Source organism: Canis lupus, chromosome 23 (assembly GCF_011100685.1).
Source record: "Canis lupus familiaris isolate Mischka breed German Shepherd chromosome 23, alternate assembly UU_Cfam_GSD_1.0, whole genome shotgun sequence".
NCBI lineage: Eukaryota > Metazoa > Chordata > Mammalia > Carnivora > Canidae > Canis > Canis lupus.
Genome location: NC_049244.1, coordinates 23952765 through 23968432, shown reverse-complemented (window position 1 = coordinate 23968432; position 15668 = coordinate 23952765).

Below are 15668 nucleotides of genomic sequence, written 5' to 3'. Positions count from 1 at the left end.
AGTAGTCCTTTCCTTTTTATCGTGGAGTAATATTCCATTGTATGGATACACCACAGTTCCTTTATGCATTCACTTATTGATGGACATTTGGATTTTCTCTAGGTTGGGACTAATATGCACAAACCATTATGAACATTTGTGTACAATTCTTTGTTTGGACATATATTTTCTTTTCCCCCAGTAAATACCTCAAAGTGGAATTGCTGAATCATATGTTTATAAGAAACTACCAAACCATCTTCCAAAGAAGGCTGTGCCATCTTACACTACCAATAGTAGCTTATGTATGTTCCAGATCCTCTCCAACACTTAGTATTGGTAGTACTTTCCTTTTAATTTTAGCCATCTAGTAGGCACACGAAGCAATCTTACTGTGATTTTATTTTTTTTTTATGCTCACTAATGATGTTTAGAATCTTTCACAGAGGGATCCCTGGGTGGCGCAGTGGTTTGGCGCCTGCCTTTGGCCCGGGGTGCGATCCTGGAGACCCGGGATCGAATCCCACATCGGGCTCCCAGCATGGAGCCTGCTTCTCCCTCTGCCTGTGTCTCTGCCTCTCTGTCTCTCTCTGTGTGACTATCATGGATGAATAAATAAATAAAATCTTTAAAAAAAATAAAAATAAAAAATAAATAAAAAATAATTTCAGTCCTTTCAATTAAAAAAAAAAAAAGAATCTTTCACAGACTTACTGGCATTCAAATATCTTCTTTGTAAGGTGCCTATACAAATATTTTACCCATTTTTATTGGATCATTTAGCTTCTTATTATCAAGTTATATAATTTATTGTATATTCTGGACAAAAGTCCTGTGTGAGATATCTGTATTGTTAGTGGTTTGCAACTCTATTTTTGTTAGTTCAGACTGTTAGACCAGGTTATTCTAAAAAGAGCTACTGCAATTATCTGATGATTCATGGGCTCCATGTTTCTAAAGTCTCAAGGAGACTAGAGGCAACTGAGATATTATATGTATGGAACAGTAAATCTGAGGATGACTTATTAAAGTCTTATTAAAAGCTAGATAGCTAGGCTTCATCAGATTTTCTAGTACAGTGCTTCCCAAGCTTAACTGTATATAGAATCATCTAGAGATGTGCAGAGCATACAGATTCTGACTCAACAAGTCTGAAGTAGCGTTTCAACTTCTGTATTTCTAACAAGCTCCCAGAAGATGCTGATGCTGTTTATCCAGAGGCCACACTTTAAGTAACAGAGATCTAGTAGAGACAGAACAGTTTCAGAAACAAAAACAAATGAGCGTTCATTTCCCAATTTATACCTAAATGTTCCAGGACCAACCATAGAACTGTTTGTCCTATCAGCATCTTTATTAGCACGCATTCCAAACACCTCAACCCACATCTTGCCACACACTGGGATTCATTAGAGAACAAAGTTGCCTCTTAAGTTGATATGGAAAGAGAGGCAGGAGAGAGCAGAAAGAAATGAGGAGGTCCCATAAAATGTTCCACTCAAGCTGAATTGCCAAGTTAAATAAAGAGGCAGCTTTTCATATTTTTCCATCTACAAACTAATATTTTCATTGATGATAAATTGGCCAACTTAGGATATAGTATAAATACCACTCTATTAGAAGCACCAGGGGGCCCAAAAAGTCTCTTCCATCAACTCACAGTTAAGAAGACTGAACACCTTAAATATTTTCTAAAAGAGGGTCATTTACTTTAGATATTTTAGTTTTTACTTTTGCAATTACTCAGCAACCTATTAGATACATAGATTCTGAGAACATTTTAAATAAAGATTGGAAATGCTTTTTTTGTGAGCTAATACTTTAAGACCTGAAAGAGACTGGTTACATCACATGTCTCAGTTAATGTTCTATTAAAGACATTTCTTATGTCAAGGAAAAAAAAAAATGAACACGACAGTTGAAGAGCATAAACATGACTGGGCAAGAATGTTTGACAACAACTGGTATCAAAAGATTCGTCTTCAATGAGCAACACTTGATAAATTTCTATTTATATTTTTTAAGATTTATTTATTTATGTATTTTAGAGAGACAGTATGGGAGAGAAAGTGAGTGGAGGAAGGGGCAGAGGGAGCCAATTTTCAAGCAGACTCCCCACTGAGTGTGTACCTAAAACCAAGAGTCAGATGCTTAACTTACTGAGTCACCCAGGTGCCCCTGACAAATTCCTACTAAATAAAATCAAACCCCTGGCTGAATGGCTCAGAAAGTCATTCATGTCTGGTATTGTTTTAACACTCAGCAAATCAAAACTCCTTGTGTCTGTGCTTTGGAATCCACAACTAACTGACCAGACACATGGGCAACAGTCAAGTAATATATCTCTGACTGGTTCATAAAAAAAGATATGGGAATTATGTTGTGTTAGCTACCTCAAACTGGAGTAGAGATTTTTCAGGACTAACTAAACAAACACTTCCCAGTATTAAAATGTGTAAAATCTCAGATTTGTGAAAGGAGCTTAGCCACATTAAGTCATTTATGAGCAATAAATACCAAAGATTTTCTGGAACCCACTCCCCAAAACCCATTTTCTGTCATGTCAGTTCCAATATTGCCATTAGCAGTAGAGACGGCTAATTGTCTCACAAAATCTATTTTGCTCTTCTACAGTAATAGAGTTTAAGCAATAGTTGCCCAGTTAATGCTGCATTGCCTGATTAGCCTTGAAACTCAGTTTAGCCATATAACCCTTATCATCAATTTACCACAAGCAGAAGTAAGATGTGCAACTTATGCTTCGCTTACTTATAAGAAGAGACTACTTGCCCCAAACATCCACTCCTCCCCATCTGGTGTGTTTAAGACTTAGCTTGACCATGTAGATGAAGACAAAGCCCCAGCATGTAGAGAAATCCACAAAAGGAAAGAAACCTGTGTCCTTAAGTGACTGTGTAGGACTGACCTGTCCTCACCTGTACCACTCACCTCAAAACTCCTTTATGAGACTTGAATAGACCACATTCTTCTGTAAACTACTATGATGTTCCACACTTCCCCATGTTATAACAGCTTTGCCTATATGTATCCACTGCCACAGCCTTCTAAAGAAGCTGTCAAAAACGGAGTCTTACTAAATTAATCTGATAAAGCAATTTCATACCTTCCTAGGGAAACTATACCAACCATCCATTAGAACTGTTCGTATGTTCAATAATAAAAGAGATGTATTTATGAGCAAAACTATTTTTAAAAGATTGGAGAAGTTAGCCATTTATGTCACTGTTAAATCACTGTGCTTTAAATAATAAGAGAAATATATTTAAAGACAAAAAACATCTTAAAAGAAATTGAAGCTAACCATTTATATTACTATCAGTCATTTTTATTTCCTGTTATTCAGCAAAAGATGATATGTGGCATGAAAAGGGGGAAATTATTTATATAAATTATCAATGCCAATACTCTTTCCAAAATCAAAGTGAAAACTGATTCCTCCTATCCCTGCTGATATATAGCTCAGGCACTGAAGAGCATATTATTGGCATATTTCATTAGGTAGGGTTTCCTAACATATTCTACTCTTTCTATGGCCCTATGGATTAAGGGGAACAACTTTTGTTATGAAACCAATCTCCATTTGAACTTGGGATTTAGCAATCACTACTTGTTCATTGATTTAGCACTAAGGATACAAAGATAGATATGGCTCTTGTCACTACACTCAAGGTACTCACAGCCCAGAGTGGAAGACAGACATCTAAAAAGATAATTACATACAAAATGAGATATGCAATGGTAGAGGAAAGCAGGTGCTTCGAGAGAAGCCACAAGGGCAGCTCATCCAGTTATAAAGGTCAGGGACCTAGTCTGTCTTCTTCCACCGTTGTACCCCAGTTTCCTCTCAATATATTCTGATGAAACTGAAATAAATTTAATTTAGACATAAGCGACAGCTACAGGAATTCTGTAGCCTTAAATGAGATGCTTCTTTAAGTCATATTTCCCTGGCCAGTAAAATGAAAAAACTAATATTTTTCTCACAAGACTGATTTGAGAAATAAATGAAATAAAATATATAAAGTGCCTACACATAGTAATGACTTAATATATTAAGGTTCCCGTCCCTTCCCTCTCCCTTCCAACAATGACACCACTACTATATTTTAGCCTAGAAGCTAGAAATATTAATGTATATCAGATTTATTAACAATTCTCCCACTTTCACTAATTTCCATAAATATTCTGCCGTATATTTCTAGTTTCACTCCATAAGTCTTGTGGATAATATGTTTTAATAGTTTATTACCTCCTATAAATAATAGTGTTTCCATATAATGGGTCTGAATCTGCTTCATCAAGTGTCTTTTTTTAACACATGGTGATTTATTGCACAATTCTGTTCACATGATCCAGACTTAGTTAATTTCATCAACTAAGTCCAGACACAAGGAAACCAGTCTATCTTCATTGAGATCAGAAAATCTCAACCCACTAGCCCAAAACCACAGTATAAAGTAGTCATCCACTTCAAGTCGTGAGTGGAGACAATAACCTGAAAGAAATTAGATCTTGTAACTTCGTATGGATGAGAATCAAATGTGGAGCAGTAAACATGTAATCATAGAAACTAATATGAAAACTGATACGAAAATGGAGTTCCAACCAAAGCAAAAATGAAATTGCCCTGCAGAGAAGCCTCCACTACTAAAAACATAATACAGGACACATATACACACACACATGCATGTGCACAAAACACATATAAACATGTATATAAGATAATTTCCTTTAAAAAACTCATAGAAATTATAAAATATAGAATATAGAATATTCATGTTGTTATAAAATTCAGGTGCCAAAAAACACATAATAGATTAGGCAGTCATAATATATAATTGCTATATGATTTGATAGAATAGCTTGTGGAAGAACAATTATTCCTCCAAGAATAACTAGAAAAATTGAATATAAAACCTATTTGAAGGCTCAGAGCCACCAAGGCAATTCAGGCTTGAGAAGCCAAGATGTCAAAAAGGTAACCCAAGTAAGCCACTTTTACCTTCATAGAATTTGAAAATACTTTGCATGGCATCAGAATTTGATAAAGGAACTATAAAAGTAGAGCTTCTGGGAGGCTCAGATGCTTAAAAGTCTGCCTTCACCTCAATTCATAATCTCCAGGTCCTAGGATTCAGCCCCACATTGGGCTCCCAGCTCAAAGGGAATTTGCTTCTCCCTCTACCTCTGTCTCTACCAGGTGCCCTCAGTAGAGTAATTTTGAATATAAAGACACAGAAAAGTAGATTTCAGAACAAGCAATATGATCAGAGATGAAGATGAGCAGTATATAATGATAAAGGGATCAACACATCAAAAAGACATAAAAATGTTAGAAGAATATGCACTTGGGACACCTGGGTGGCTCAGTGGTTGAGCATCTGCCTTAGGCTCAGGGTGTGATCCCAGGATCCTGGGACTGAGTCCCTTATGGGGCTCCCCAAAGGGAGCCTGCTTCTCCCTCTGCCTATGTCTCTGCCTCTCTCTGTGTGTCTCTCATGAATAAATAAATTCTAAAAATCTTAAACAGAAAAGAAGTATATGCACTTAACAAAATTTCAAATGCAAAAAGCAAAATTAATAACTGAAGGAAGAATAAATCCACAATTATATTGGAGACTTTGGCACTACTTTCCCAGTAATTATAGAATAGATTTTTTTTTAATTTTTATTTATTTATGATAGTCACACAGAGAGAGAGAGAGAGAGAGAGAGAGGCAGAGACATAGGCAGAGGGAGAAGCAGGCTCCATGCACCAGGAGCCCGAGTGGGATTCGATCCCCGGTCTCCAGGATCGTGCCCTGGGCCGAAGGCAGGCGCTAAACCGCTGCGCCACCCAGGGATCCCTAGAATAGATTTTAAAAATAGTAAATTTTTAGAAAATCTTGAAGAATATTACCAACCAACTTGACGTAATTAACATTTATAAAACATTCCACTCAATGAAAGATAATTAGTTTTCTTTTCAAGTGCACATAGAGCATTCTCCCAGACAGATCATATTCTGGGCCATAAAACAAATAAAATTATACAAAATATTTGACCACAATAAAACTGAACTAGAAATAAATCACTAAAAGATATCTGAAAAATCCCCAAATATTTGGAAATTGAACACATGCCTAACAAACTCATGCATCAAAGAAGTCTCAATGGAAATTAGAATACACAATAAGTCAGAGAAAGACAAATACCACATGATTTCACTCACATGTGGAATTTAAGAAACAAAATAAAGAACAAAGAGAAAAAGGAAAAAAGAGAGAGAAAAGCAAACCAAGAAACAGACTCTTAACTCTAGAGCACAAATTGATAGTTACTAGAGGGGAAGTGGGTGAGGGGATGGGTGAAATAGGTGATGGGGATTAAGCAATGCACTTGTGATGAGCAAGGGTGATGTTTGAAGTATCGGATGACTATATTGTATACCTGAAACTAAAATAGCACTGTATATTAACTAACTGGGATTATAATAAAAACTTAAAACAAAAACAAAAACAAAATAAATTAGAATATATTTTATTTATTTTATTTTATTTTTTTAGAATATATTTTAATTGAATAAAAATGAGAATACAATATATCAAAATTTGTAGGATGCAGCTAAAACAGAGCTTAGATAGATATTTATACCATTAAATACTTATACTAAAAAGGAAGAAAGGTCTAAAACCAATGATCAAACTTGAGGAATAAAAAGAAAGAAAATTACATCTAAATCAAATCAACTAAAAAAAAATAAAATAAAATAAAAATAAATCAACTATAAGGAAAGAAATGATAAAGATAAAATCCAAAAATCAATGAAGTTGAAAACATAAAGTAAAAAAGAGAAAATCAATGAAACCAAAATCTGGTTCTTTGCAAAACCCCAAATATTAATAAAGCTCTAGCCAGATTGATCAAGAAAGAGAGGAGACATAAAATCAATAGCAGGAATTATATGGAAGTCTATCAAAACAGATACTACTAATATCAAAAGTTTACTAAAGAAAATATATGGATAAATTATTTGCCAGTAAATTCAAATTCTTAGATACAATGGACAAAGTCCTTGAATGACATAATTTATCTTCCAGCTTTTAAGCCATCCCAGCTAATACCACATAAACCAAAACAAACTGTCTCCACTGTGTTCTGCCAAAATTCCAGATTTTAGTGCAAAATAAATGATAATGTTCTAAGTCACTAGTGTTTGTGATGGCTTGTGATAGAGAAACAAGAAACAGGAGAAATGCTGTACTCAAACATGAGAGAAATATTTAAGTGAAATAAAATATTCATTCAAATGAACAAAAAGCTAGTTCAAAAGCAAGTCAACAAATTTCAGTCAACATCATTCAGAGCATATCTATAAAAATTAATCTGTAAATCAATAACAAAAAATAATTAGAAAATTTCAAAATATTTGTAAATTTAGCATTACTCTTCTAAATAATACATAGCAGAAAAATTATACTGGAAATTATAAAATATATTTAACAGAATGATAATGAGAATACAACATATTAAAACATATGAAATGGGGCAGGCTTGGTGGCGCAGCAGGTTAGTGCCGCCTGCAGCCCAGGGCGTGATCCTAGAGACCCTGGATCGAGTCCCATGTCAGGCTCTCTGTATGATGCCTGCTTCTCCCTCTGCCTGTGTCTAGGCCTCTCTCTCTCCCTCTGTCTCTATGAATAAATAAATAAAATCTTTAAAAAAATAAAATAAAACATATGAAATGCAGCTAATGCTGTGCTGGGTAAAATCTATAATTTCAAATGCATCCCTTAGAAAAAGACAAAAGTTAAAAATCAATTAATTAAATGTCTTCATGAAATTAAAAGGGGGGTTAGAAAATCAAGCTGAGAATAGAAGATGAATGATGAATTTAAGAGCATACTTAAGGATGTCAGAGACATAATACAACAGAGAAAATAAGCCAAATGTTGGTTTTTTGAAAAGATTAATAAAACTGATTAATCTCTAAGAAGATTAACCAAGAAAAAAAAGGAAAAGTTACAAATTACTATTGTCAGGAATGAAAAATAGGACTTTAAAAATTGAACAGACTCTTATAAACAAATTTAAGCAAATAAATTTCAAATTTAAATGAAATAATCAAATTTCTAGAAAACACAACTTACCAAAATTAACATAGGAAGAAAGAGAATATTTTAATAGTCTATATCTATCCCAATTTGGATGCCTTTTATTTCTGTCTGTTGTCTGATGGTAAAGGTTAGGCTTTGAACAACATGTTGAACATGTTGAACAACAGTGGTGACAGTGGACATCTCTGTCATGTTCCTGACCTTAGGAGAAAAGCTCTCAGGTTTTCCCTGGTGAAGATGATATTCACTGTGGGTTTTTCACATATAGCTTTTATTATGATATTGAGGTATGATCCTTCTATCCCTACACTGCAGACAGTTTTTATCAAGAAAGGATGCTGTATTTTGTCAAATGCTTTTTTCTGCATCTATTGAGAGGATCATATGGTTCTTGTCCTTTCTTTTTTATTAATGTGGTGTATCACATCGATTGACTTGTGGATGTTGAATCCCCTTTGCAGAAGGCAAAATCCCACTCTTCACAGATGACATGATACTCTATGTAGAAAACCCAAAAGACTCCACCCAAAAATTGTTATAACTGGTTTAGGAATTCAGCAAAATCACAGGATATAAAATCAATGCACAGAAGTCAGTTGCATTTCTGTACACTAACAATGAAGCAGAAGAAAGAGAAAACAAGGAATTGATCCCATTTACAGCCACACCAAAAACCATGAGATACCTAGGAATAAACCTAACCAAAGGGGTAAAGGATCTGTACTCTGAAAATTATAAAACACTTATGAAAGGAATTAAGGATAACTCAAAGAAATGGAATAACATTCCATGCTCATGAATTGGAAAAACAAATATTGTTAAAATATCTATGCATTTTACAAAGCAATATACACATTTAATCCAATCCCTATCAAACTACCATCAACATTTTTCATAGAGCTGGAAAAAACAATCCTAACATTTGTATGGAGCCACAAAAGACTCTGACTAGCCAAAGGAATGTTGAAAAAAAAAAAATCTGGAGGCATCACAATTCCAGACTTCACCTGTATTATAAAACTGTAATCATCAAAACAGTATGGTACTGGCATAAAATAGACATAGACCAATGGAACTGAAGAGAGAATCCAGAAATGGACCTTCAACTCTATGGTCAACTAATTTTGACAAAGCAGGAAAAAATATCCAACGGAAAAAAGTCTCTTTAACAAATGGTGTTGGGAAAATTGGACAGCAACATGCAGAAGAATGAAACTGGATCACTTTCTTACATTATACACAAAAATAAACTCAAAATGGATGAAAGACTTAAATATAAGACAGGAATTCATCAAAATCCTAGAGAGAAAACATGTAGAAACCTCTTTGACCTTGGCCACAGCAACTTCTTGCTAGACGTGTCCTCAAAGGCAAGAGAAACAAAAGCAAAAATGAACTAATGGGACCTTGTCAAAATAAAAAGCTTTTGCACAGCAAAGAAAGCAGTCAACAAAACTAAAAGGCAACCTATGGAATGGGGGAAGATATTTGCAAATGTCTTATCAGATAAAGGGCTAGTATCCAAAATCCCTAAAGAACTTATCAAACTCAACACCTAAACAAACAAACAAGAAATCCAATTAAGAAATGGGCAGAAGATATCAACAGACATTTCTCCGAGACATACAGATGGCCACCAGACACATAAAAAAATGCTCAACATCACTAAGCATCAGAGAAATACAAATCAAAAACACAATGAGATACCACCTCAAAAGGGTCAGAATGACTAAAATTAACAACTCAGGAAACAACAGATGTTGGCAAGGATGTAGAGAAAGGGGAACCCTCTTGTGCTATTAGTGGGAATCCCAACTGGTACAACCACTCTGGTAAATAGTATGGAGGTTCCTTAAAAAGTTAAAAATAGAGCTACCCTATGACCCAGCAATTGCACTACATATTTACCCAAAGGATACAAACATAGTGATTTAAAGGGGCACATGCACCCCAGTGTTTAAGGGTGGGTTTTTGTTTTGTTTTGTTTTGTTTTAATTCATGAGAGACAGAGACAGAGAGAGAGAGAGAGAGAGAGAGAGAGAGAGGCAGAGATATAGGCAGAAGGAGAAGCAGGTTCCATGCAGGAAGCCTGACGTGGGACTCTATCCTGGGTCTCCAGGATCACGCCCTGGGCTGAAGGTGGTGCTAAACCACTGAGCCACCAGGGCTGCCCCACCCCAGTGTTTATAGTAGCAATGTCCACAATAGCCAAACTATGGAAAGAGCCCAGATGTCCATCAACAGATTTCAACAGAATGAAATCTTGCCATTTGCAGCGATGTAGATGGAACTAGAGGGTATTACGCTGAGTGAAATAAGTCAGTAGAGAAAGACAAATACCATATGATTTCATTCATATGTGGAATTTTAGAAACAAAACAAATGAACATAGGGGAAGGGAAGGAAAAATAAAATAAGATGAAAATTGAGAGGGAGGCAAACCATAAGTAACACTGAACTCTAGGAAACAAATTGAGAGTGGCTGGAGGGGTGGTGGGTGGAAGAAGGAGATAATTGGATGATAGGCATTAAGTAGGGCACTTGATATAATGAGCACTTGGTGTTACATGAAACTAATGAATCACTAAATTCTACTCTGAATCTAATTTTAAAAGTTTTTAAAAATAGACCATATCTATAAAAAATTAAATTTATTTTTTAAGATTTTATTTATTTATGTGAGAGAGAGAGAGAGAATGAGCACAGGCCAGGGAAGGCAGAGGGAGAAGCAGACTCCCCACGCTGCGCAGGGAGCCCAATGTGGGGCTCAATCCCAGGATCTTAGGATTGTGACCTGAGTCGAAATCAAACACTTAACCAACTGGGCCACTGAGGCACGCCAAAAAATCAATTTTATTAATAAATACATTCTCACAAAGAAAATCTCCAGGCCCAAATATCTTTCCTGGTGATTTTAGCCAATATTTAAGAGAGAAATAGTAACAATTTTACAAAAACTCACCTATATCCTAAGAAAAGAGAGATCCTTTTTTTTTTTTTTCAGGTCTGCATAAGCTTAATACCAAAACCTGGCAGACTTCTAACCTAAAGAATTATAAAATAATATATTTATGTCATTTAAGGCCACTAAGTTTAGGACACCTAAATAGCTCAGTTGGCTAAATGCTCAACTCTTGATTTCAGGTCAGGTCTTGATCTCAGGGTTTATGAGTTCAGGTTCTGTGTTGGGTGTTGAGTCTACTTTAAATAAATAAATAAATAAATAAATAAATAATAAAGAAAAAAGAAAACAAGCCTGGCGGTTATAAAAGACAAATTAAGGAAATTCCAAACGACATAATGTGATAGCAATGACAGAAATCAAATACAACTCATTAATGATAAAACTCTTACCAAACCGGGCATAGAAATGAAATTCTTAATCTGAGAGTGAGTATCCACCAAAACCTTATAACAATTCACATATTTAATGAAGATTTCTCTCTTAGATAGAGAATGAGATAAGTATGCCTTCTAGCATTATTTCTAGTCAACACTGTACAGGAGTCCTTACTCATAAGACAAGGTAAGGAAAATTATTCAAACTGAAAAGCAAAAAATAAAACTACAATTATTCACACATAAAATGATTGTGTGCACAAAAAAATGCAAAACAATCTCGAGGCAACTATTAGAATTAATAATTCAAGATAAAAACACATTAGTAATTTGCAAACAAGATTCTAAGGTGCTGGACATATATTGTTCTTTGATCTGGGTGTGAGTGCATTCATTTTGTGGAAATTCACCAAGCCATCTCATTATAATTTTTAATAATTTTATAGATGTATGTTCATTCATACCTCAGTGGAAATATTATTGGGGTGGAAAAAGACACATAAGAGGCTGCATTGAATAATGATTGAGTGTCAACTCCGAATCTAGACTTCTTCCTGGCTCTGCCTCTCTTACCTATGTGTTTTACACAAGTTACTTAATTTTTTAACCCTTCAGTATCCCTATCTATCATGTGGGATGATAGTATCTACCTAATAGTTTACTGGGAAGATTAAGATAACACAAATAAAGTTCTCGAGACTCCCCAGTGAACATTCAGTAATTATTAACTATTATACCCCATAGCCAAGAGATAAACCACAAACCTAACAAACAGAAGAATTCATACTAGGGATGCCTGGGTGGCTCAGCAGCTGAGCGTCTGCCTTTGGCTCAGGGTGTGATCCCATCCGGGGATGAGTTCCACATCGGGCTCCCTGCAAGGATCCTGCTTCTCCCTCTATCTATGTCTCTGCCTCTCTCCATGTCTCTCATGAATAATAAATAAAATCTTAAAAAATAAAGAAGAAATCACACTGAAGGAACAGAAATAATCAAACAATCCAAAAATGACTTCAAATTAAGTGTAATAAAAGCTTCAAAGTATATCAGAACATAAAAACAGAAATTTATGAAAAACATTCGTAAAAAATTATCAATGGACTATTTTTTTAAAATTTTATGATTTTATTTATTCATGAGAGACACAGAGAAGCAGAGATACAGGAAGAGGGAGAAGCAGGCTCCTTGCAGGGAGCCCGAGGTGGGACTCGATCCCGGGATCCTGGGATCATGACCCAAGCCAAAGGCAGAGGCTCAACCACTGAGCCACCCAGGTACCCCCATTTTTAACATTTTTAAAGAAAAGTATAATTACTGAAAAAAAATTTAATACACAAATTAATTACATGTAAATTAATTACAGGTGAAAAGATTAATAAACAGAAGAATAAACTAAAAACCCTAAATGAAACAGGAAGAATAATAAATTTTTAAAAATGAACAAAAACCATGGAAACCATATTTAGATGCTCCATATTACATCTTATCAGAATTCCAGAGAGAAACTAGAGAGAATAGGGAAGAGGTAATGGATATTCCTATTATACTCAGATTTTTGAGGAGTAGAAAAAAGATTTGATTCCTTAGATGAAAACATATACTGGGTCCCAGGTAGTACAAATAAAGGTAAATTCACACCAAAATATCATTTAAGGGGGCGGGGGCACCTGAGTGGGTCAGTCGGTTAAGTGTTTGAGTCTTGATCTCTGCTCGGGTCATGATCTCAGGGTCATGAGAACAGGCCCTGCAGTGTTCTGTGCCGAGCATAGAGTCTGCTTGAGACTTTTCTCTCTCCCTTTCACTCTGCCTCTCCTCACTGCTCGCATGAGTTCACATGCATGCACACACACTCTCTCTCAAATATATATAATCTATTTTATATATATGTATATAATTTATATATATAATTTAAAATCGCAGACCATCAATAGTAAAAGAAAATCTTAAGAGCTCCCAGGGAGAAAGATTACCTAGGATAGAAAAGATAATCATACTGACACAAATTCTATTCAGCAACAATAGATGCTATGGCATGCTAGAGCTGGTCTGTACCAACTCAAAAAGCTGGTTGTCGAATTTCCAGAAATCTTGTGAGCCACTCATTAAAATATCAGTAGCTTGAAATCACCATATTGGGGATATTCATACCACAGAAACTGACAAATGCTACAAATCAAGATTCTTTTCTCAACCTCCAGAAATCATTTACCAAAACATTACTGAATAAATAAATGCCAGAGATAATAAAAATCTCCAAAATACTGATGGAATACAGATCCTAATATCCTATACTACATGAAACCATCATTTGAGACAGAGGGGGAAAAAGAAAGCATTTTCAACCTAAGTGAGACTAAAAAACTCTTTTATCCACAGAACCGTACCAAAAGAAATACTAAAAGCTATACTTGGGTAGGAAAAAAATAAACCCACAGGCAAAGAATAAAGAAATCAGCAAATTGTATTTTCTTTTTAGCAAACTGTTTTCTTAAATGCAAACAAGTTGAATGATAAATAATTAAATTTATATTTTAAAACAATGTGGAATCAAATAGTATGCATCTACAACATGAAAGAAAACAGTAACAGTAATTGAGGTGATGTTGGAGGGATGTTCAATAGGCTAAAACTTTCGTGTTGTTAAAGAAGAAGATAAAATCAATTGATTTTTAAAGTTCATTAAAACATAGTTTAGTACATTTGAGAATATGTTGGAGATAGCCTAACACATAACACATGCCTAATACATATTTGCTGCATCTACCACCAAAGGAATTAAATCTTTCTTGTTTTTCTTGAGTTTAGAAAACAACACTGAAAAAATAAGGATTGAACACACCATATTCTGTACAAGTATAAAACAACATTAAAATCTGCTATTGTGACGCAACGGTTTAGCGCCTGCCTTTGGCCCAGGGCGCGATTCTGGAGACTCGGGATCGAATCCCACGTCGGGCTCCTGCCTGCTTCTCCCTCTGCCTATGTCTCTGCCTCTCTCTCTCTCTCTCTCTCTCTCTCTGTGACTATCATAAATAAAAATAAAAATAAATAAAAAAATAAAATCTGCTATTGATCTGGGACACCTGGGTGGCTCAGTAGTTGGGCACCTGCCTTCAACCCACAGCGTGATCCTGGAGACCTTGGATCGAGTCTCATATCGGGCTCCCTGCATGGAGCCTGCTTCTCCCTCTGCCTGTGTCTCTGCCTCTCTCTGTGTGTCTCTCATGAATAAATAAATAATTAATTTTAAAAAAAGATTTGCTATTGATGATAGCCAAAAGAGATATGACCTAACATTTAACATCGTAACCATCGGACATGAAATTATAACATGCAATCTTGGTCATTTGTATTCAGTTTCAACTTGTTCTCTTCCTCTGCCGTGTCTACACTCCTGATATGGACTACAAGAGCCTACTAATCTCTCAAAAAAAAGTTCTCAGAACATCATGGATCTGATTTTTTTCTTTACCAACCATATTTTTTTTTTTTACCAACCATATTTTAAGTGGTTCTGTATGGGGTGAGAATTTCTGGCATTGCTGATCCGTTCTCATTCAAGATGTACAGAAATATAATTGTCTCTGTACCAGACTCTGATAACATGAATTCTCCTAGTCAGTTATTCGTTCTTGGAATTACACATTTAATAACGCTGAGATGGGATCTAGAGAAAAAAACAGTTGGGGAGTCGGATACAGAGGGAGAAAGTGCTTTCGAGTGGATTTGATTAATTCCCTTGTAACTTAGGGTTTTTTTTTTAACTTTCCTACAAAAGATAAATTTGCCACAGGATATACCATCACCAACAAAGAAATGCAGGGTAATAGAAAATATTGTCCTGCAGTTATTCTGAATTCTGATTTCATCTAATTAGTTTTCTCATCTGCTTTATAATGTCTTTAATTTAAAGCATATTTAATAATATTTAATATGAATAGACTCTGCAAAGTTCTCATTGAAGTCATCAGCTATTTCCCTGTCCTTGCCCCATCCAGCAGCTCCTTACAACCAGGGTGACCCAGTTTGCCTGGGATATTCCTGGCATAGGACTCTTATCTAGCATAAGTATTAATAATGCATTGTTGCACACTCAGAAGTGTCCTCGTTTAGACAATAAATTTTATGGTCACCCCTCTTATGAGCACACAGTTATGCCTCTCCCAGATCAAGTGTAGATAGAAGCATATTAATATTACTGAGTTCTTGCTTTGATTAAGTAAGGTAGTCACT